Source organism: Opisthocomus hoazin, chromosome 1 (genome assembly GCF_030867145.1).
Source record: "Opisthocomus hoazin isolate bOpiHoa1 chromosome 1, bOpiHoa1.hap1, whole genome shotgun sequence".
NCBI classification, from domain to species: domain Eukaryota; kingdom Metazoa; phylum Chordata; class Aves; order Opisthocomiformes; family Opisthocomidae; genus Opisthocomus; species Opisthocomus hoazin.
The window spans coordinates 131,847,068-131,872,136 of NC_134414.1; the positions used below are offsets into that span (position 1 = coordinate 131,847,068).

At 40.2% G+C, this 25,069-nt stretch overlaps 1 protein-coding gene across 2 annotated transcripts in view; it reads left to right on the top strand.

Annotated features, from left to right (window-relative positions):
- The first annotated feature begins 228 nt into the window (after nt 1–228).
- The window catches only part of COL8A1 (collagen type VIII alpha 1 chain), a 93,708-nt gene continuing 68,867 nt past the window's right edge, over nt 229–25,069 (top strand). For both annotated transcript variants that reach the window (XM_075436200.1, XM_075436219.1), the window contains exons 1-2: nt 229–304; nt 17,886–18,016. The gene's annotated coding sequence lies outside the window, so the exon portion shown is untranslated. The remainder of the gene's footprint in view (nt 305–17,885; nt 18,017–25,069) is intronic.

The window sequence follows — 25,069 nt, forward strand, 5'->3', positions numbered from 1 at the left end:
AAAATCTTTAGTTAACTAAATACTTAAAACAACCACAAATAAATCCAACACTATTTCTCCTGTAAATGCCATCCAGCTTCCTTTTTCTTCCTCTCTCTGTCCCCAAAGAGCAAAAACCTACTTTACAATGCCTTCTGAAGGCTGTCTGCCCGCTATCCTCACTGCCCACCTACTGTAGGGAGCAGCTCCTCCCACCTGCACATAAAAGCCAAGTGCATGCTACCAGCAGCAGATCAGAGCACTTTCTCAGTTCTCCACAGTTTTGAGCCAGTGATCTTCTCTCCTTGGATCTTGTATACTGAAGGTAAGATTACTGCTACTTCAGGTTTCTGTTCTAACAAGCTTTTGTGAGAAAGTCTTAATATGAACTCTAGCACTGCCTTGCTGGGTGGTGCTGCCTTCCCTCCCCCTCTGCCTTTTTTTTTTTTTCAAATGTAGTGTCATCTGACATTTAAGTTAGTAACAGTCTGTTGTGTTAGCAATGAAATAAAAACAAATCTTGCTGGGAAACACAGTGTGGCTGGGAAAAGGTCTTCTCTCCCTTCCTGACTGATTTTGAAAATATTGGTATACCCAGACCAATTCTAACAATGTATTAGCCCTTGTAGTAGTGTCCCTCTCAGTCCAGTCAAAGTTATCAAAAAACCTACACTCTAAAGCTTTCTTAAATTCTGTTTGGGGAAAAAAAAAAAAACCAACTTAGTGCTAATTTAAGGAAAGAATTGTGTTTTATTACTGTTACTATTTACTAGCCAGATTGAGCCAATCTTTGGACTGAAGTGCATCTTCACAGGTTTCACTGCCTTCAAAAAAAGTGTGATGGAACTTAAGCCCTCACAGAAGCACAGTGATAAGGCTGATGGAATTCACTATCTGATACCAAATGTGCTTGAAGTACACATTTCACAAGCAAAGTTCTGTTTCTTGGAACAAGAGACCTTGTGTCTCTATGAAATTTCTAGATCAACTTGAATTATATTTTATCTACAGTTTGCCTATGCAGGCATTTCTAATGCTAGAGGAAGGAATAGTTAAGTGCCTCAGAGACAGCTACTGAACAGCTGAAACATTAAAAAGTGGTTTCAAAACTATATTTGCATTCCCCTCTATTCATCTATCCATCCTCACAGCGATAAATCTACTAGTGACTAGTACCAGTTTCTCATGTTCTGTGAGTCAGTGCACTTTTAACACAGTCACCTGTTTAATGAAATTCCATCATAGAAATCCTAATCCTAGAATGCCTCTCTGTAGTGCTCAGAGAGGAGGGAAAGCATGAACTACCAAAGCAAGCAGTGAGTGCTGTCTGTAAATTGTTTGTTTGTAGTTTATGTAATACATCCAGCAGTTAAAGAGTGATACTTTTTTCTTGATAGCCAAACAATTCTAAATTTACTTTTTTGGTTTTTTCCCCACTAAAAAGTCTTTTAGAAAAGAGAATTATGTCCACATGTAGCTGACATTAGCTGCAATATTTTAAGCTATAGCACTGTATAACAACAGCAGAACTCTCCTCAAAGTGCCCTTTTCTGCATACTGTAGCTAAGATTTTTTTCTATATTTGACATGTTATCTATTGTAACTAATGGAAACTAACAAAGAAAACACTGCCTTCAGCTATTTTCCTGGAAGATTACATAAGTATCTTTAAAAAAAAAAAACAACAACAAACAAAACCCAAACAAATGGAACTATTAAAAAACAAAGTACAGTGCTTTCTATAGCAGGCTTACAGTAAAACTATTTTTGCATCCAGGTAATCCATGTAAAGTGCCCATAGAAGACAGGAATAGAGCCCAATGGTTTTCCTCATGACTGGCATTCTATCTGTGAGCTACAAAATTTTATTCCTTAGTTAACATCTGATTTTTATAGCAAACTTCCCTCTCCAAAAACACTCCTCTGGTAAAACATAGATATATGATTTAATGCACACAGAATTTAGGTGTACAATCTGGCAGTAAAGCCAGTTCACACAGAGTTTTACTCTTTCAGATAAATCAAAATTTCTAACAGTAATTTTCAAGGAAAAAAACATTTTAAAATGCATCTACCACTGGAAATGTGTATATAGCAAAATACCTTTTATTAAAGCCTGCTGTGAAATGTAATGTTTTGGCATTTGAAAAAGGGATTGCAGGACATACTAAGAAAACTCTGTTCAAAGGAATGTGTCTATTTTAGATCAGAATCTCCTCTGACCAGTTTCTCTCTTAGGCTGAGTAGATAATTCAGCTTAGCATCACTTTGCAGAAGGGGATGAAGGGAAACTGCACCCAGCAGGTCTCCAAGAGAACATAGATGTCTAGGAATGCATTTATTAACTTCTGTGCTGATCTGAAACTCCTTTTTATAAGATCAAAGCATACTGATATTAAGATAAAAATACTGTCATTTTAAAATAGTGCTACAACCACAATTTAAAAAAAAAGTGAATCAGTGGGAGAATAAGGGATTCAGAATTTTTAAGTAATGACCATAACATTTTAAAATAACAAAATAAAGGTAAAGAGACTATATTAATTTTTCAGCCATGGACCAGTTAAGTGTTAAGCAGGCATGCTCAGCCGTTTCTCCTGGCAGCTGCACTTAGGTTTTTCAGGTGTTCCTTTAGGGCATTAATGCCTACTTAAGCCACTAGTATAATTCCCACTGCTGTCAAAAGTGTTAGACCTAGAAACACAGGATAAACACATCACTGTCTGCTTATCTGTGCATAGGCCTGCCACTGCCACTGCTTGTGAGACTTTCTGATCTTCATAAATTTATTTTCACCCACCTTCCTATAATGCAGAGATGTTTTCCTCTGGCCATGCTGATACTGAGTATATGGACTGTTTTGCTTAGAATCACAGTGAAAATTCGTGGTAGAAAGTCAGATTTAGCTCTTCTGAGTGCCAGTCAAGCACTTTGATCGCATGCTTCATTTTGTATTCAGCCTTATAAAGTCTACCCCTTTGTAGCTGATCTGTCTTTGCATGACTCTTTAGGGCTGAACAGCAGGGAGAATTCCAGTGACAAATCCTGAGAGAGGTAATTTACTCCTAACGCTTTTGAACTTCTGTGAAATCCTTTACAAATCCCCTAACAGGATTTGCAAATCATTCTTGGAGGGGGTAAATAAATAAATAAATAACCACGTCTTTCTTACCCTCTGCGGTTAAAGGAGACCAGCCCACTCTTGGCAGGATGAGCAAGCAGAGATCCACTGCCATGGACCACAAATGATGGGCAACATCTAACTATAAGAACTCAGTCTTGGTAACTCAGTAGCAGTAAAGAGCTCAAAGAGAAACACGTGGTGCTTAAGCAAAGTTATTCACGTGGATCTTGTATGGCACATAGAATATATTCTTCCTTTCTTTTCCACATTCATTATCATTTGCCATCTCTATAAACATACAGGATGTCACTTCATACTCATTAAAACAAACAAAAACCCCCAAAAAACCCACCGGCTTGGCCCTATCCCTTAGTTTTTATCCCTAGAACTAATTTATGAGGGTACAGACTCATTGCTCCTGTGGCCTTGCAAATACTGCATTTTCAAAAAAAAATAAAAAAAATTACCACATTCCAGTGCTTGATTTCTAGAGTAATTGCCCTAGCAACGGAGGCCTTCTCTCTTATTCTTTTAAATAGAAAATTACCACTAAGCATGTATTGCTCACAGATAAAATAGTGAATGTGTGAGACGCAACTTGACAACTAGCAGGAGTGATAAGGACTAGAAAAAGTTGTGGTTGTATTAATGGTTGTGTCACTATCTGCTGTAGACGGTAGGACAATTTTCATATGTCTGTGAGCACATCTACAAGGCCGAATTTTCTGCCCACTTATTCTACGTCTTGCTATATATCTCAGGGGAGGTAAAATTAAGTTTAATCCCTGAAGCTTAAATATATCCGTATACTTTCCCTTACTTCTTTGGCCTTCCAGTTATTGTAAGCTGTGGGTTCTTTGCTTCTACAGGGAGATAATTTTTAATTTTCATTAGTGTCATATTTCTAAAAGAGCAATGGATCAATGGAATTATTGTAGTGAGGAACAAGAAAAGACAAAAACATTAGAGGTGGCTTGTTCTATCTGATTAAAAACAACAAATATTTGTATTTAACTGTACAAAAGTTTCTTAATTTGCCACTTACACTTTCTAGAATTTTGTGCAACTGATGTTGCCTTTTTGTGGCTTTCCCTCCAGAAAGTGAGATCTATTCTTTGCGCTAACAGAATTCTCCTTCAGCAAAAGTTGGGGAGCTCTCTCTGTTTAAAACGATAAGTCCTGGTTCTGAAGCCTTTTGTGGGTCTTGTGCAATAACTACGCCTATTCTCTGTACACATCAGTAAACAATTGTGCTTGGTCTCCTTGTACTCCTGAAATGTTGGATATGTTTCTGTAATTGTCTTGATGTGTAATGAATTTAATGTCTCATAATTGCACTGCAGGGGATTAATACCACTATGCAGCCTAGGGACATCTTTTGATGATTAAAAACTTCTTCATGCAAGTCCATATTTTATAGAAAAAGCATGATGAATAGCAGTTCGTTGCTTCTTGAATGGCAGGTGAAACTGTTGAGGGGTGACATGTAATGGATTCTCTTCAGAAGGGAGTGAGAATCAGTGCCTTCTCTTGGTTAGGAAAAAAAAAAACGAAAACAAACATAAAGCAGCCCTGTGAGAGTGTTTATCAGTTCCCTCTGCTGGCTACAAAGCCCACAGCCAGATGAGCAGCTGTGTTTGCGGAGGCGAAGGTCTTAAGTTCTATTCCCAGTGCTGTGTGCATGCAGTAAACCGATGACTGTGGTGTCTGTGCATGTATGTGGACATCATTCTTTATAGGGTTTCATCAACAACTAAACTGAGTTCAACATGAGGGCACTCAAAGACAATATGGGGTTCCTGGAAGGTAAGAAACTTTCCAGTTAGGATTTGAGCACGTATGCCATTAATAATGCTATGCAGCTAGAGCATCCTTCTGTTACACATCATACGCACACCTTGTTTTTTCCCCCCTCTTCAAGAAAAGTGGGTGTGTGTTCATTATGCTCAGTTTAGAGACATCTGGCCAGTTATCACAAATATTCTTGGCAATCCCAAATTGTAACACTTTAGAATGTCAGCTTCTGAGAACTCCACGTTTGCAAAAACTAAATAAATGGTACCAACAAGAACACTCCAACCTAAAAAAAAACCCCCACAAACCAAAGCAAAACAGAAAAAGAACCTAACCAGTTCTTTTCCATTCTTGTAGGGAAAGGCCTATATAACCTGGTTATGCAACTGGAGAAACAGGTCATACAATTTATGCAATCACTCTGAAATGAAGTTGAGATGAAAAAAAAAAAAATACACAGCAAACTTAAGAAAGAGTTTCTATTTTAAATAAATATCCATAGCACTAAAACCATGAACTTCTGGGTCAGGTATGCCAGTTCACTTGAGCTCCTAGGAATCTATCACAGCAACATATAGGATATGCATAACCTATCCTATTAAAGGGAGAACGAGTCAAAACCAACAGCTTGACATATTAGATATCAAAGGTATATTAAAAGCCAGATTTTTGAAACATCTGCAGCATGTGTTTCCTGCTAACTAAAAAAGCAGCCACTCTTTCCAGACCAACACGCTGCTGCATTCTTCTCTCTGAAAGGAAAGCAAGAAGTGGACAGCAGCACATCATAGACTTGCACAGGGACTTCAAGCGAAGCATCCGACCATTTTTGCAATTGAAATTCCAGAGAGCAAAGCAAGTTTCTAACAAAACCAAATGTTAAGAGGTGAAGCAACAACACATATATATAATACACTACAGTCCCTGAAATGGAGATGTTTACGTTGCCTCACATTTACTCTTCAATTTTCAAAGGGACAGAATGGAAGATGGCACAGCCCCAGGGACACTGAAACCAAATACAATCAACTTACCACTGAAGAAATCTAGCAGTCAAGTCTGCTTATGCCAGCACATGACTTACCTCTCTTCTGCCCTTCCATTCTTTCCACCACATGCAGAGCCCAAGTGAATGCAGAGTATCAGAACACGGGTCTTTTAAGTGGCTCAGAGACCAGGATTTCTCTTTCAGCTTGCTTTTTAAAAAAAAAAAGAAAAGAAAAAGAAAATGTTCAGATATTTCCCAGTATTTCTTTGTGAGTTAGGTTATTGTAGTCCAACTCAGTTGATGGACATTTATATAAAACACACAGCTGGGACCCTTGTTGGCATATCTTAGCAAAAAGTCAAGAGGTAGTTACTTTAAGTCAAAGTTGAGCAATAAAAGCAGGCTTGTGAGGAAAGTTTATGTTGCCAGCACTGACATATCTGTCACCTGCACTATAGATAAAAAGCAAGTATATCCCCCAAGCACTAGCATTCACACAAAATGTATTTTAGAAAATGAAGGAAAAAAGACAACACTCAGTACTTACTTCCTTTCAGTCAGTGGCTTGAATTGAATTTACCATAGTAGCACACCACATTGTTCGCTGCAGAAAAATGCAAAGCTTAGGCCTTTAGGAGTAAGTCTCTTGTGCTTTACTGGTTCCAAAAATGTCAGTGCTTGTCAAAGTATTTTTGAAATAAAACCAAACCCATGTTAATAAAATGAACTTTCCAAGACAATGCTGGCCAAAACTGATTCTTAGATTTCTTTGCAGTAATAAACTGCCTCTGTGGTTGCTGAGCTGATAGGGAGGAGGATTTAAAGGGCCAAAGCCAAGTTCTGGTTAATTCAGAGAGGGTAAAAAAAAGAGTTCTTGAACAGAGCACAAGCCCTCCAATGGATGGAAAGATTTTTGCTGAGGGTGGGCAGAGCTTAGCAAAATCCAGCTGTGCTTTCAGAACAGCTGTAATCATTAGGCTCTGCTTAAATGCATTCCGAGACTGGAATACTTGTTGAGGGCACAATTTGTGATGTGCTGTTGTAGATTGCTGGATGAGGCTCGATATTTGTGTAGTGCAGCATTCACAGGCTGAATGTCAGTTCACGAGAGTGACCCTGCCTATTTATTAATTAGTAATTCCCTACAAGTATTAACAAGGCAACAACTGGAAGGATTCTGTCCCATCCTGTCCCAGCCTTCTGTTTTAATAGCTCCAAAAACATGCTCCAGTGAAGAAAGAAGGCGTTCATAATGAACTGAGTTTCTACTGTGCACACAAATTGCATGCAAATCTGGGCAGTGAGATCTCTGAACTGTTTTGCTGTATGTGCATATAGGTGCAGATGCAGCAGCAGTTTCCATCTTCCAAAGAACAAAGTAGTGCAGTAGCTGGATGTTCTGTGCCTGTTACAGGAATTCCTGCTCTCCTTTGGTTCCAGGCAGCATAGCTCAGTTTAGAAGGCCTACACAGTACAGTCCAAGCTGCCACTGCAAGAGTGTTTTCTTGGTACTTACGCTCAACTCCTACAGACGATTATTATCTTTGGGAGATCAGGGCATAACTTACTACGTCAAGGAACACGTAAAACATTTTAGGATTGTTCCCTAAGCTTGCATTACTAGCCTCAGCTAAAAACATTGTTCATACTATCCTGGAAATAAAGAAAACTGTATGTTTAACATCCAAGCCTGATACTTGATTAAAGATTAATTTGCAGCAGTAAATTGTTTGGGTTTGTACCGCTATAAAATTATCAAATGGCTTTTAAGTTGTAGTTTAAAGGAAATCCACTCGTCTCAGCCAACTTTGTAATGTCACCTTCATTGCATTTTGTTTTTAGATTGCTCTTGAGCAACTAGGTGCAAGTACTCTATCTAAAATCCAAGCTACCTATCAGTTTTGGCATATGGTTCTTAAAATAGCTCTTAGATTCAAATTTCAAGCCTAAAAACTATGTTTCATTGAGTTCAGAATTCACTTGCAATGAATATCTTATATTATTCTTTTGAAACACCCTATTTTCAACATCACATCTGTCACTCGTATGCTGAATGCTCTCAAGAACTCAATATAAAAGGACTATGAAACACAAGCAAAACAATTTCAATTTGTGACTGCTCGGAGACATTTTCTCTGCTACACGTGCTTTCAACTTCCTACTAACTGTTCATCTCATGAAAACAGTATTTCAAAAATAAGTCAACAGAAACCCACTTTATTTTTAATGCTCCATTCATCAAGCGTATTTTGAGAGCTGGAATTTTAGCTTGATGGACACTCAGAACGTACAGCCTTATCCTTCAAAATACTGAGACCGGGAGCGGCTCCGTCGGCTCCCCACAGAGCTGAAGCTAACTGCAGAGGTCACTTGGTGCTTCCAGGGGCCCTCAGCACCACAGACCTCAGCTCCGGGCGCAGCAACCCCTCCTTCCCAGCTTCTCCCCCTCCACCACCAAAGAGGACAAGGGGAAATATTTTTGCTTAGTCAGCTGCTTTTAAGTCTTCGAGAAAACATGGAATATTGTACCTGACACCCAAAAGCTGCCGAGATAGCAGGGGTCTGTGTCAGCAGATTCAATGTAGTGACAGTTTAGTTGTAACAATGTTGTAGTCTACTTCAAAACAAACCCAAAACGGCAGAACCCCCACTTTTGTTTCAGACGCTGGTAACAGAAGTGGCCGTTAAGCACCTGCCTCCAGCAGAGCTAGCACCGAGTTCAATGGCCGGAGAGGCCGCACCCGAGCCCCGGGACTCCCCGACGCCGCGCCCCGCTCGGCGGCCGTTACCCGCCGGTAACGGTCACGGCGCGAGCCCCGCCCGCGTTAGACCGCCCCCTGCCGGGCCGCGCTGCCGCTGCCCTGGAGGAAGGCGCCATCGCCCGGCCGGGCTGCGGGCAGGGCCCCGGCGGTGAGGGGCCCCGGCTCGGTCAGGCCGGGCCCCTCACGTTGGTTTATCACCTCCCGCCTCACGTTGTGGCTCTGTGTTTCCGGCCTGCCTTAACCTTGCCGCCATTTCTGCACACAGGCAGTCAGAAAATTGAGTTAAAGCCTGCGCCTTCCATTCCCAAAGGAGAGGAGAGGGTTGAGGAGAGCGGAGGGTTGAGGAGAGCAGAAACTCCCCGCAGCCCAGTCAGCTGAGGAGCATTTATGGAAATACAATGCGTTTGAGGTTTCGTGGGTTTCGGAGATAGAGCCTGGGGGCTTCGCTTCTGCGTGCCAGCCCTCAGTGCCCCTTTGAGAAGGATCTGGGTAGCATTAGTTTGCACAGATGCGGACAGTGCTGGAAGGCCAAAAGTGAGGGGGCCAGAAGGGGGGCTCCGCTCTCAGATGGAAAGAAAATGTCGTATCCTGTGAGCGGAGGCTGCTCAGAAAGAGAAGGAAGGCTGCTCCAGGACACACCACGGGAGGCTCGGGACCTTTCAGATTTCCCCATCTGGAGGCAAAATTGAGGCCAGTGTAAGTTAAAAAAAAAAAAAAAAGAATAAAAAAGTCTATTTTGAAGTTAAGGTTCTTTGGTCTTAAGACACTCCCCCCCGAAAAACAAACACCACCACCTGCAAAAAATACCATTGTATGTGGGTATCTAGCATAAGGAGAGTAACCGGTCTTGTAAAGGTGAAATTCTAAAACCTCAAAACTCCCCCCAAAATACCAAATGCTTTGGTGGGATGTGAGGAAGGAAAGTGATGGAACTACAGTACTCAACAGGCAGGGAGTTCAGAAGGCAAACAGCCGAATGGAACAGCTTTACCGTTCTTTCCAATGTATTCTCCCTGCCCTGCTTTGTTTAGCACAGAGGTTTTTCAGGGTGAATCTTTTTGATCTATTTGTTACATTCCCTAGCATGGCAGAGCCCTGACTCATGATGAAGGATTTAAGACAAACAAAGAGCAGCAGCTCCTAAACCTGAAGACCTGTAAATTGTGCATAGAGCGAAGCTGACTCCCAGACTCCTGCTCCAGTCCCTTTAAAACACTCTTGCTTATACAGATCATTGGTATATCTGGAAAGATACTATACTACAAATGCTTCACTTCCCTCTCCTGGCGGCAGAAGCATCCAAGAACATCATATACAGTAGATTAATTAATTTATCCTTACAAGCACCCTGGCAACATCACTCTCATTTCAGAGGAAATTGAGGCACAGAAAAAGCTACTGTAGCATTTCAAGAGATTCCTCCTGTCCAGATTCTCAAGTGTCTTCCCGTGACGATGGGGGCTAGTTGGAGAGCTTGGTTCCCATCCGGACACCTCAATGAGAACCAGATTTTCATGAGTGCTCAGCACCCAGTACCTCTCGCAATGACACTTGCAGCCAAATTTTCTGGAAAGTTACTTTGATCATCTGACCACAGCCACAATGGATGCAGAGAGCTTTTGAAAAATCTGATCCTGTTTGTGGGTGCTGAGCACTTTTCAAAATTCTTGCTTAAGTGACCTGGCCAAGGATGCAGACTAAAATCTGAGCAGAACCCACTTTGCCTAATCCCTAGGCCAGTGATTTAACCACAGGCGTATCCTTCCATCTTCAGCAAAGAAAGAATAGGTACTAGATGGGACAGGAATCAAAATGCCAAATAACTGCCAGTACCCATGCCTGCCAAGAAAAATGCCTGGATACTTGCGGGCAAACCAGACAGCCGCATTTTGGTACTTTCCTGAGAAAGGATTGTTTGTTGTAGCAGTGCCAGAGTCTGGCAACCTGGACTATGCTCTTTCCAGACATACTTATTTCTTTCTGGGCTAAAACTCCTGTGAACATGCCCTCACACAGGCACAGCCTCCCCACTTCAGAAAAAACAGCAGCTATCCAAACACTGTACTGTCTCCATTATCCTTAGAGAACCAGGCACGCTTGGGCAAGACAACACTATTTTGTGTAATGATTAAGAAGCAGTGGTCGCGTTAGTGAAGATTCTTGTTTTCATTGAATATTTCATTCATTTCTGAACATAAGCAACCACTTAGCTGCAGTTGTGCTAGATGCAGAGGCGGAAAACACATGCTATTCTTGGCCGGACTTTACCTCTGTGGGAAGCAGCAGCCTCCTTACAGCAGCTTCTGTAGGCTGCATGATTTAGCTGTGTTAGAGATTGTCCTGAACCTCAAGCAAGGACCTGCCTCTGGGTTCTGAGTACCCCAAGCTGTGAATGTATGCAAAAACCTAGCCTGGGTCCTGTATTTTATGCTCTGTTTATGTGAGGTCCATTTGCAAACAAATGAGCTATGAGAGCTCAAGGCTAGCTTAGAAATTTCTCTCAAAGCTGACCATATCCATTCAAATGCTACTTGAGATGCTGCTCTCCATGTCACTCAGCATCAACTTGTTGGACTGTGTATCACAGGACTCCGTCTCAGAGTCCAGCTTTAAGTGCTCTCTGTCCCCAGCTTTTAGACCACCTCCCAAGTCCGTATCTGACCACTCTGGTAATAGGAAGATAAGGCACCCAGTCACTAGTATGTTTTAAGGGAGCGCACGTATAACATGATCATTACTGAATGAAAATCTTTACAGAAAATGTGTTTGGTAAAACAGCTCTAAGCTGTTGCTGAAGGTTGAGCTCAAGCTATAGAAGCCAAAAAATGCAGCTGTGTCTTTTCTAGCTACAGCTAGAAACAGCTAAGTGTACTGGGAAAAACTTTGGGGGGGGGGGGGGGGGGAGGAATACAAAGATACTCTCCTAACAGAGGATTGCACCTAGAAGCAAGTGTGAGCATTTGTTTTCAGCTCTGTTGGGTCTATACCTTTAATAACACAAGGAAAGTGATGACTGGTTTGTGCTTTAATTGTTAAATGACAGTGCTTTCACTCTATTCTGACATCGGCTGCAGTAATTATTGTAGTGACAACTCCATTCAGAAGCTGGACTTCAGAGCAATACCCCAGTCAAATATTACAGCCTCAGCTTTACAGAGACACTGAGGCAGAAAGTAATGAGCTCATGCAGCTTGTTTATGCACACAGTTAATGGCACATGTTTTAATGTAACTTGTGACCTAAAAGGTTATAGGAAATATTGCTGGAGAAACTTGAATTATTATTAGTAATTTTGTGAGCCTTAATGTTTTTGTCAGCAAATTCGTAACTATAGCTTTTTGCTTTTTCCATCCTGCAGATTTTTGTTTGTTTAGTTGTTTTTAATTCTCTGTCCTGTCCTTGGAAGAAGCCAAGGCATTTCTGTGGAAAAGCTGGGTCTATTGAGAGCCCAAGTCAAGTCTGTCTTAGGTGTCATCTCTTCTGAACTCAAAAACTAACAACAGGTCAAAAAAGTGTCATGGTCTGGAGAGTAGCTAGGTGATCAGGACACAGCCTGCTGGTAAAGGCCTGGAGGATGTGACGCTGGAGCAAAGGTATCAGAAGGAGCCCATGGGAATCACAGAATAGTAGGGGTTGGAAGGGACCTCTGTGGGTCATCTAGTCCAACCCTCCTGCCGAAGCAGGGTCACCTACAGCAGGCTGCACAGGACCTTGTCCAGGTGGGTCTTGAATATCTCCAGAGAAGGAGACTCCACAACCTCCCTGGGCAGCCTGTTCCATTGCTCCGTCACCCTCAGAGGGAAGAAGTTCTTCCTCATATTCAGACGGAACTTCCTGTGCCTCAGTTTGTGCCCATTGCCCCTTGTCTGGTCACTGGACACCACTGAAAAGAGCTTGGCCCCATCTTCCTGACACCCACCCTTGAGATATTTATAAGCATTTATTAGGTCCCCTCATAGCCTTCTCAAGGCTGAACAAGCCCAGCTCCCTCAGCCTCTCCTCGTAGGAGAGATGTTCCAGTCCCCTCATCATCCTTGTAGCCCTCCACTGGACTCTCTCTCCAGTAACTCTTCATCTTTCTTGAATTGGGGAGCCCAGAACTGGACACAGTACTCCAGATGAGGCCTCACTAGGGCAGTGTAGAGGGGAAGGAGAACCTCCCTCGTCCTGCTGGCCACACTCCTCCTAATGCACCCCAGGATCCCATTAGCTTTCTTGACAGCCAGGGCACACTGCTGGCTCATGGTCAACCTGTTGTCCACCAGGACACCCAGGTCCCTCTCCGCAGAGCTGCTTTCCAGCAGGTCTGCCCCAAGCCTGTACTGATGCATGGGGTTGTTCCTCCCCAGGTGCAGGACCCTGCGTTTGCCTTTGTTGAACCTCATCAGGTTCCTCTCTGCCCAACTTTCCAGTCTGTCCAGGTCACGCTGAATGGCAGCACAGCCTTCTGGTGTGTCTACCACACCTCCCAGTTTTGTGTCATCAGCAAACTTGCTGAGGGTACATTCTAACTCTTCATCCAGGTTGTTGATGAAGAAGTTAAACAAGACTGGCACGGGAAAGGCTGGCAAGCTTGACAGCCCAGCCTGATGTGACTTTGAAGTAAAGCAAATGGGTATTCCAGCACTGGCAGGAAAGAGTGCCAACATAATAAAGGTTGATGTGCAGAAGAGGGACCCTTCTGCGCAACTGGCTTACTCTGGAGCCAAGGTCTTCTACTGCGGGGCTGTGGCATTTTCCTTCTAGGTCTAGATACGATACCCTGGCATGAACTTTTCTACCTGGTCTTAACTGTAGTTTGGGGCTTGTGTCATTGGTATTAACAAGGTGGCACAGAGACTTCAAGGCGGGATACTCAACTCTCAGATAATTGATCTCATTATGAGATACTGTTACCCTGGAAAAGTTATGTTTCTCTCTCATTTTGTCTAGAAACGCACTGCAGGAAGTGAGAGATGTTTCCCTTTGCAACTAATGCATGTGTACTTTTGAATTGACATATTCTGAAAAAAAAAAAGTTTTGCTTAGAAATTCCTGATTACTTTTTGGGGAAATACACTTATGAAGTATAATCACTTAAAAATGGAAGAAAAATCCACTTTCAGGAGAGGACAGTCAGCATTTCCCAAATCATTCTTCTCTTTGTGCCCATGAAGATAGTCACTTGAAATCACTGCATACCGTCTTATAAGAACTTGGGTCTCGTTCTTAACCCAGATAAGCATTAGCAAAAACTGTACTTCTGGAAAATACACAACAGCATCCCTAGACAAAGAACTTTTCCAGGCTTTACAGATTCACCCATGACAAAGCAAAACACCCGCCAAGCCTGACTAAATTTACACAGCTAAATAAATCACTTGAAGTGTTTAAATGTCACTATGAGAGTGAAAAGATGAAATGTGCTGTGTATCATCTCTACAAAACCAGAAGTAGTTATATTATAAATACACAGAGTTTGCTTGGTATTAGGGACATAGGAAATTCCATTCAAGAACAGACAAATGGCACATCTTGTCTGGTATCCTGCATCTGGCACAGGCCTACAGCAGATGCTTAAAATACTTGGCTCCCTTGGTCCCACAGTCTCCCCTGTTCCACCTACCACCAATGTAATAAATCACACAGTTTTCCTAACCTCTGGTAAGAGTCTCTTTCCTGTTCACTTGTATAATGCGGGAGGTGGAAGCACAGCCCAGGGGAATACATACTTGCCCTGTGTGATACTTACTACAGTGGCTGGTACTGAATTTGACTGTTTTGTTTTGAAACATAAATGGTATTACTGCCTGTATTGCCTATGTAGCCACATGAAGCAGCACATAGGTGAGGACTATGGTTGGCTCCAGAAAAAGGGGGAAGTAAACCCCTCCTCACCCTCATTTGCACATAGCCAGCAAGTGTATCTACCACTGGTCTATAATTAATCAGCTGCCCTCTTTCTGTCAAGGCACTGCCACCTAATTGCTCCCAACTACTCAATGACATGTATGTCTTGGTCTGGCTTTCTTAGTAACTTTCTATAGTTTAATGCATGGCGACTGAAAATCAAATGAGTTTATTTGTCTGGAAAGGTGGGCAGAGAGGAACCTGATGAGGTTCAACAAGGGCAAGTGCAGGGTCCTGCACCTGGGGAGGAACAACCCCATGCACCAGTACAGGCTTGGGGCAGACCTGCTGGAGAGCAGCTCTGCGGAGAGGGACCTGGATGTCCTGGTGGACGACAGGTTGACCATGAGCCAGCAGCGTGCCCTGGATGGCAAGAAAGCTAATGGGATCCTGGGATGCATTAGGAGGACTGTGGCCAGCAGGTCGAGGGAGGTTCTCCTTCCCCTCTACACTGCCCTAGTGAGGCCTCATCTGGAGCACTCTATCCAGTTCTGGGCTCCCCACTTCAGGAAAGATGAAGAGTTACTGGAGAGAGAGTCCAGCGGAGGGCTACGAGGATGGTGAGGGGACTGGAACATCTCTCCTACGAGAAGAGGCTGAGGGAGCTGGGCTTGTTCAGCCTTGAGAAGGCTATGAGGGGACCTAATAAATGCCCATAAATATCTCAAGGGTGGGTATCAAGAGGATGGGGCCAGACTCTTTTCAGTGGTGCCCAGCAACAGGACAAGGGGCAATGGGCACAAACTAAAGCATAGGAAGTTCTGTCTGAATATGAGGAAGAACTTCTTCCCTCTGAGGGTGACGGAGCAATGGAACAGGCTGCCCAGGGAGGTTGTGGAGTCTTCTTCTCTGGAGATATTCAAGACCCACCTGGACAAGGTCCTGTGCAGCCTGCTGTAGGTGACCCTGCTTCAGTAGGGGGGTTGGACTAGATGACCCACAGAGGTCCCTTCCAACCCCTACCATTCTGTGATTCTGTGAAGCAGTGTTCACTTTTGTCCTTTTTCCAGAGACTATCAAAACATGGTTCATCTACCCAGCAGGTCACACAGTGCAGGTTTCCCCTTGTTAGTTGCCTGGTGCTTCTAGCCATTGTCACTAGGGTGATATGCCTGTACCCAACAAGACTGAGGTGCTCTCCCTTACTAGAAATGTACTTCTCACAGAACGTGGCCCTTTATTTTCTACAATCTCATTCATAACCAACATTAAATCCAATGGTACAATCAGTTAAGGGCCTCTAAAATTGACAAATGAAAAATCCAAACTTCTTCATTTGAAAAGTTAAAGTGTAAAAAACCCCTCTGTATTAATTACATTACACCCTCTTTGTGTTCCCCTGTGAATTATAACAGGATTTTTAAAAGGCTAAAGAGAATTTATATGACTACAGGTAGGTGCCACGTAAGGCCCTTTCACATGTTGTCTTACACAAACAAAAAGAGAGGGGCAGCTACAGAAATTATGACACCTCATGTCTAAGCTATATTGTTAAAAAATTGAATTTGAAGGAAAAAAAAATTAAGTGTTCCTCAGTCTGAGCATATCGTCTCTACAGTTGCTGAACACTGCTCTTAGAGAATGACCTAATAAATCTTTACATATTAATAAGGGAAAACTGAATCCTGATGGTGTGCCTGGGCTGTTGAATATATATTCAGATGTCAGCTTTCTCTATGCTCAAGGATTTTCTGATTTTGATTCCATCCTGCTGAATATAACATTCAGTGTTCTGAATCTAGAGCAGACCTTTGATCTAGCTACGCGAAATTTGTATCCACATAGAACAAGACTTTGAAGTATCAATCTGCTTGGAAGAATGGACACATTAGAGCTACTACAGTACTTAGCAGAAGTTTGCATCCTTTAACAGACTCCAAATCAACCATATATTCAGGCATGGCCAGGCTTAGTATTAGCAGGAGCTCTGTGCCTTTCTGCACTTCTCTCTTCTTGTACAAGAGGAATGACTTTCAGAATATCCATCTTATTTCAGTCAGGAACAGAAGCAGAGGTTTTTCAGGGCAGACAAATGAGTCAGCCGCTCGTTCCAAATAAATGGAAATGGTGTTCCAAGGTTCCTAGACAGCTTTAAAAACTACATTCAGCTGCTTAATACAGTGTTCTACACCTCATTTTTAAGAGGACAAAATCACATGCTTTCTATTCCAGAGAAGCTGTTTTACCCACAGCAGTCCAAACCCGTCTCATTTTGTTTCTGTCCTTGACATACATGCTACTCATCTTGCTTGTGCCATTCCCAAGAACAGAGGTAGCACTCTTCAGAGTAAAAAGCAGCAGCCGATGTTCCCAGACTGCCACGGGTATCCTAAATAATACTGAACTACGTTTCTTAATGTCTGTGATTGCATTTGCCCATTTGTGTAACGAGAATGTTAATATTTTGCTTTCTGAGGAGGAATGTTGTAAACCTTAATTAATGTATCAGTGACAAAAAAGGTATGAGTTACAACTTTAACTGTACAGTAAAATAGACTATCTATGTGGATAAATAATTATGAGATACATAAAACTATAAAAATAATTTCTTTACTGCAAACCTTGCCTTAACAAGAAACATGACTCCTTCCTCCCTTAAGAAAGCTGAATACACTGACTCATTTCTTTGTTTAAGTGTCATGGTAAATTTGTTCTTTTATAACTTGTAGTAGTTTAGCTTTGAACTTTTGATTTTTGGAAAATGCACAGTGGAAGAATGTTTTCATGGGAGAGGAGTGCACATTCCAGAGCTGTCGACTGTTACTCGTTTGGGGGGGGAGGGATGGAGGGGAGACAGCAGGGAGAACTACTTAGGTTTTAGGCTTTGATTGATGCAATTTGTTTTTGTCTGGTATTTTGTGATAAACCAAAGAATATACACTGTACAGTGAAATATTTCGATTTTTCTCTCATTTTTCCAGCTTTTGCTTGTTCAAAACTCTGAACAAGCTTTAAACAAGCTTTGTACAAATAGAATTAGTGACCCTTTATATATTACAAAGTAGTCCAAGGAGAAAATAACTCACAGTTTACTGTGAATTCTAGAGCTACACACAAGCATAATGTGGGAATGAAGACAATATTACTCATAAAAATTAACCAAAACAAAGTGCAAGCCCTTCATGGTGTCTTTGTAACCTGAGCAACAGATTTAAACACAATGTTCCTGTCCTGTTTCATGTTTATTTAATGTATTAAAATTTGATTACGTCAAAAAAATATTAAAATAGGAAAATAAAATAAACTTCATGTAGCTTATTGATTCAAGTAAAGTAAAAAAATATTTCTCTTCTGGCCTGCATATTTTGAAGAGTATTAACATACATACTTTCTTCCCTTTTCTTTCTAGAAAGACAAGAAAACGCAGATTGTCAGAATCCTTCAAATTTGATACTCAGCACTGTTATGACCTCTTCATTACTGGATGTTGAGCCTGTATATCAGAACCAGCACATTGAATTACTCTCCTATTAAGCTGAGGTAATTTTCTTTCTAACAATTTAATTGTTTAAAGCATTATAACAGATACTGTCCCATCCCCCTGTTCCTGCCAATAAAAACATTTCTGGGCAGAACATTATACTGTGCAATATAGCATCAGTTGACATGAAAGACATGAGAACTGGGGCTTTTGCTAACAGGCAGGGAGATTCAGGCCCCATTTACTAACATAAATTTAGCAAGAACACATTTTTTAAGATGACCACACCGAATTGAGTTTGGAAAGCAATTGCAAGCGTCAACTCCTTTCCCCTCATAGATGGACTAGTGACATGATAGAAGCAACATCCTGGATTCACGGGCTGTTAAAAGACTACTGTACAACACTTAGATATGTCAGACTGTATTCTTTGCTGCATTGGCACTAAGAGCTAAAGTCATTGAGGATAGAGAGCATAATTAATGAAAAAGTCCAATGCTGAAACAATGCAATTAACAGGTCTTTCAAAGTTTCATTTCCTGTGGAAAATTATTGCCATTGAAAAGGATCTATCGTGTCAAAAATCCTAACAGACAAAGGCTAGAAACTGCATGAAAATACCAGCTGCAAGGCACAGATGAGGGGAGAACTTCTCGGTTGACAAAGCCAGAAGATGTCAGGGTATTGTTCTGAGTGAGGGAGGCTTTGCCGAGGACGTGAACTGTGTTTCAGACACACATTGAGATAAGTTTCTACTTAGTGGGATGGGCATCCATGCAGTAGGATATTTCATAATGTTACTCACTCAGCATGAAAAACTGCATTTATGAAAGCCTACCAATCACTGGTTAATAGTGTCATGTTTTCCCCTCAGGAAGAGAACTGCACACAGTGCAGGCCCGGTGTAGTCACAGTATGTTATAGGAACGTGCAACTTAGGATGCAGACAGGAAGGCAGTCAGTTGCAGAACTGTGTTCAAAAAAAAGCAGGTGGCTCTGAGGCTGGCCACTGGCCCAGAAGGATGCAGAGATGCAATTGAATTCAGAACTAAGGTATATAAAAAACATTTTCAGAAAGTTTTCTACCCTCACGTAGCTTTAATGTATCTCCTCCTTTCCTGGTACATCAGTAATAAAGATACTGTCAGTGTTCTGTCCATTGCCCTAATAGAACTGCACACCTTTCACGATATATTAACATGAATCTCAAAGAAGCTGCCGTTTTACTTTGTAGCTTCCTTTTCTCTCCAATTAAAAAAAAAAGCAGCTAGAAATACACACCAATACTGTTAAATCAGAAAAACACGGCTAGTGTAAAGAATTAATTGCTTTAGACAAGATTTATAAGTTATCATATGATCACCATTGCAGACAAGAGGAAGAGGAAAAAAAAAAAGATACGTGCAAGGGAAGGTCAGCTAGAGGATAGATATATTCTTATTAGTACATCTAACAAAGATGCCTCATACTCCATATTTTCTTTCAAAGTAATGGAATTCTATTACAAGACAGTAGCCAACGTGGCACATAATGTGTTGAGGTCATTTAAAGCCTGCCTGTTAAACAAACATTACTCCAATTTTTGAATTCTTTTTTTCAAGGATTCATGATATTTCCTGTGTAGTTTCAGGAATTTTTGTCCTGTCTCCTAAACTATAATTTTGAACCACTGAGAAACTGTTTGCCTAAAACCAGAACTCTGTTTTCAATACCTTTCTGTTATTAATATTCCTTAAGTTACATTTCAGCTTCCAATCAAGGTTTGCTGCAACAGTTTCTTTTTTGATACAAGTCCACTGTACTGTACCTTGGATCTCAGCTAGAATGCACAGTATGTCACGTGAACAGTAAAAAACAATATAGCTCAACTTCCCAAAGTCGGTTGAATCAGGAGGTTTAAGGATAATCAAAACCATAATTTTACTAGCACGCAGAGCCAATAAGTCATTGAAGCTATATATTCATACTCACATTGCGCTTCATTATGAAAAGAATCTCGCACCCAGGAACACAAAAATTCTTGCTGTGGAATACTGAATAATTGTGGAACAAATGAATGGCAGAATACACTGATCTTTGCATGAAAAGTGCATCGTAAAAGGGATCCTAGTAAAACAAGCTGAACCTTTAGACTTTTATAAACATCTTATGACTTTCTTAGCAGATGTTAGAGAACTTTGTACAGAGCAGTATTATTTACACGTATTTATTTTTTATATTCCATAAGTGAAACTTACGTATGATTTCATACACAAATACATGCGAGCATGCAAGTGCATGTATGTTTTTAGCAAAGTCTGTTGCTAAGTATTTTGGACCAACTTAGAGTCTTCGGTAATGCCAATAGATAAGTCCCAGTCAATTTGATGTTTTGTGTCAGCAAGTTATTCTACATGTGAGAATCCATCTGTGTAAGTGCAGTAGTATATTTTTTTACAGGTGTTGTTTTGTGGATGTGTCTTTACAGAACTTTTATATAAATCTTTGTATGTTTCCTCTCTTCAGACTATTTGTTTTTCCCTTTTTTTAATATATATTGTCTTTCTTTTCACTGCTAACTACAACAGCTGATTTATCAATGTAAGTGGAAGTTATCTGAACATCAGCCAACATAGAACACAGAGTCAATAGCAATTATTCATGGCATTTTTTACAGCTTATTTGTTTGTTTTTAATGCTCAGAGCCCATATAGGCAAGAAACTGTTTTCCATACTGTGAGATGGAAATATTGCTCACCCCTTTGTAGAATATAAAGCTGAAAAATGAAACTGAAGTGATCTAATCGAGATTAAACACATTCCTCATCTCAGAAACGTAGCGCTGTGCAGTTCAGTCAAATTGTGGCTACCTGAAAAAGGGAAGAATTTGATCACCTATGCCTGAAATTAAACATTTTTACAGTTGTTCTAACCACAGTGTAGGCACTGCTAAACTGAATTATTTCACCATGCTGAGTTATTTCCCACGTTCCTTTGTTACTCCAGTAATGTCAAAAAATGCAGGAACTGGGAAGTCATACAATCTGTAGGAAAGAGAATATTGTGGTTTCTAAGAAAAATATTTATTACCAAGCAAGCTATTTTGATTTATTAAATGATAGCTTCCCATCATAGCGTCTTTTGATATGGTGCTTGAAACCATAATGGTTGTATAAAGCCAGGACTTTATTTGTTTAAAGGCATCCACTAGTGTTTTTCTTAATAGAAATATGACAATGCCAAGTTCATAGAAGCTCATTCAGGAATAAACTCTTGAAAAATTATTTGTTTCCTAGAGCGTCCATTAAGCCAGTGCAGGCACTGTGTCTCACTGCTAGTCTTCTAACGTTAGATTTATAAGATGTTATAATTCAGAACAGGTGATGGGCAGCACTACATGGCACAGCAAGCAAAGTGAAGAGACTGGCAGCTCAGTAGCCACTTGTGAATCATCAAAACTTTTCCCTGGATAAACTCAGTAGTAATCCTTGTAGGTTTTTTGGCAATTATTTTTAATTCCACGACCACCACCCCCTTTCTCAGGTCAAAGTTTAGGGACTATCTGTCTGTTTTTACAGTTATGTAGCTTTTACACATCTATTTTTACCTATGTATAAAATGAGACAAATTATGCTTCCCTACTCACAGGGGACTTCTTGGAGGATTACAAACAAGTCCACACACAAAATTGTAAAGTGATGCAGATTTTTAAGACACTCGTGTCTCCACTATTCCAGATCTCTCAAACTCAGACTCTGTACAGATAACACAAAGGAAAAGAAAAGGCTCAAAACATACACAGCCTCCATATGAATTTCAGGAAAAGCAGTTCTTCAGCTTAGGGCTGAAAAGGAGGTAGGAAGACACTAAAAAACATGAATCAGCAAAACAAAAATATGTCCCAAATGAGTTTTCATTTGCATAGTTAAACAAATAACCACTTTTTTTTTCCCCCTCTGTTGTGAGAATATAAGTGAGGCAAGGTATGTTGGGAAAGGCAATGGTTTTGTTTAACACAGTGAAGAAGGACTTGTATCCCAAGTGTACCAGTAGATCTAACTTTTATTAATCACTTCCAGTCTACTAACCTGATTTGATGATTATATTACTGAGTTAATTACATGTCATAACATAATGATTATAGCAAAGGAGTACTGTTATTTTCCTGTTGTTTTTTTTGTTTAATAAAAACCCCTCTTTTGGATAATTGGTTACATATCCTCATCGACAGCAGTAGATACTTCAAATGCATTAACTGGTAGGAGGACGTAAATAGGAACGTTCAAACAAAAAAAGAAAAATCAGTATTGGTACTGTAGAAAGGACTGGAGATTTTTTTATGGATACATTCCACGCTCTTGTCAATGCAGTTCCCTGAGTTCCTCTACAAGTAACTCTCATACATGAAATTGATTTCTACTAAAGCCCTTTTAGGGTGTTTCTTCCCTCCTTTTATCCTCCCACCCCAAAATACACTTGAATCAGTAACCTCAAAGATCTCAGCATTACTACATTTGAGAGCAATGACTATTATTCTAGCTTTATGTTACCAGGCTGCCAACAGGAACACATGGTGCTAAAAGTTTGAGTTCTTTACAATGTAGTGAGCTAACATTCGCTGAGAACTTTGACATTGATTGTGGAAAAAACATGTTCATTTTTTCCTAAGCTTATGGGAACACTGTAGGCATGGACTGGATTTTAGTACCTGAGAATACCTAGACTGTGACCACCCTATATAGGTTTGCATATACTAACACATATATGTACACTTCCATAATGGAAAGTGATCAGGTTTAATGCCTGTCTTTTGCCTGTGAGTCTACAATTGCACTACTTGTCTCAAATGCACCAGTGAACATTAAGTTGTATGCTTACTCAGCACAACCCTAACCAGTACTAACTTTTTAGATAACACTGTGTTACCATCATTATGAATTGGAGTCTCAACTGATTTTGCTGAACTGCTTTATTGTATAGCAGTGACTATAAAGTTAGATGTTTGCAATGGTGAATTTATCCTGCTTGTTGCAGAGTTTGCACTTCATTAAAATTCACATAGCAGTGCTTATCTATAGCTGAAACACAGAGTCGCCCAGGGGAACACTTGTTACTCTGGGTAATTAATCTGAGGTGATGGGAAATTTTTGTTAGTGTTCTTGATAATCTCTAGGGCATCATCCAACTGCAAAATTTTGGCCTCACTGAAGTGGAAAGCAAGTTTCATCAGTAACTAGAATAGGCCAAGACATTGCTCACAAAGCACTTAACGACCTGGTGTCATCTGGCAAAGTTTCTCCATGCAGTCTTTTTTCAGAGCTGAAGAAATAGTTCATTTTTGTTAAATATTTCATATGCATACATAACAAGCCCCTTGTTTCGGTAATCATAGGAACATTTTAAGAAAGGTTCTACACATTCTTTAGGGTAAATACACTTTTAAAGGGATTGACTCTATACTTGGTTAAGTCTCATAGGTCAGTGAACTTGAAATCACATCTACAGTAAGAAATTTGTGGTTTTGCATGGGCAGGGAGAAAATACATAAGACTGTCAAAATGCTTGGAGATTCAAGTACGTAACTTGGTAGAGTGAGGCGAGCCTCAATTTTTTTATTAAACAAAAAAAACACTCCCTCCATCATATGCCCAAATTTAGAGATGTGTTACTCAAAATAATAACCACTTTTTAAAAAATCCTTTATATAATAAAATTTTATTTTCATTGTGTCTAGGCATAAATTTTAAAATTTGTATATGCAGAAACCAAATGGATGTGTGTTTTTCTTATTGAAGTGCTTCAGGATAGTTAAACTTCTGCTGCACAAAAGTAGTAGGAATTTTTAAAATTGAAAGTATTTCTAATTCAAAAGAAGAATCCTCCTCTACCCAAAGAACTATTCAAATATCCAAGTACAAAATAGAGGCAGGTTTCTTAGGGAAATTTCAATGATTTAGACAAATGTTAAAGCGAGTTGAAACCGATTTAGCAATTTTATTTCCTCTATTCAGCTCTTTCAGGTGTGACTTTATTAATACTGAGTCTAAAAGATGAATTGGTACTTATTTCACATTTTTATCAACTATTAATTAGTTTAGCTGTCCTCGTCCTAGAAACAAAATTTTTCCCAACTACAGCTATTTAAAACAACATTTTAGAGATATAAATTATACAAAATACTGGAATAATGGAAAGTTAGGCTATATGGGACAGAAGTTAACAGGCTAAATTAAAATTTGACTGATTTTTCATTTAAGTGTTGCTACAATATACAAAATATTTTCAAAACAGTAACTGCTGAACACAGTTATTGATGGACAGGTTTACCCAAGCTCACAAAGAGAGCTGCAAGCTTCCTATTCCTTTTTTTCTTTTTTATTTACCCCTGGCTTATAGTAAATTTGTCTTGATTAAGAACATACTATGTTACTGTTGAATACTCTTGTTTTGAGTGCATCATACTAGTTTCACTGTAGCAGGAGCTAACTGAATGATGATTTTCTCAGATTACTTATTAGTGTCATGAATTCTAGCACAGACATTTCAAAAGGTTTATTTCTCATTGTTATGACTAACTCAAGATGTCCATAATAGATTTGCAAAGGGATTAGCAATTTCATGAATTTAGCGAAAGTAATTGGTTCTCAGCTTTAATTACAGCCCTGAAAGTGTATCATAAACAAGTCATCGTGAAATCTGCAAACTGAAGGAGAACCCTTCTTTACAGATAGATACTTAGATGGATGTGGTTTCTTAATACCATTTCTTCTAAACGAAAGTTAATGCTGGTATTTTGCTTTTAGATTGAGCTATCTTACTCACCGAGTAATTTTTAAAATAAGACATTTCTGGGGTCAAGTTACCATGTGTGCCAAGAAGGTCTACATTTCAATGCAGGACTTGGATGCAGAGTTTGTACACGCATTATTCAGGCACATAACTTCCACTGAACAAGAGACAAGCCACCCACTGCTTGTGTAAATCTGAGTACAAATTTTATTCGTGTGCCTCAGTTCCTGTTTGTGAAAACACTTTGCTGATACACCCCTTAACATAGGAGTTAGGGTGATAAACCGATTACCATTTGTGAAGTAATGACATGCTAAATACTGCTTAGCAATACTCATTAAACT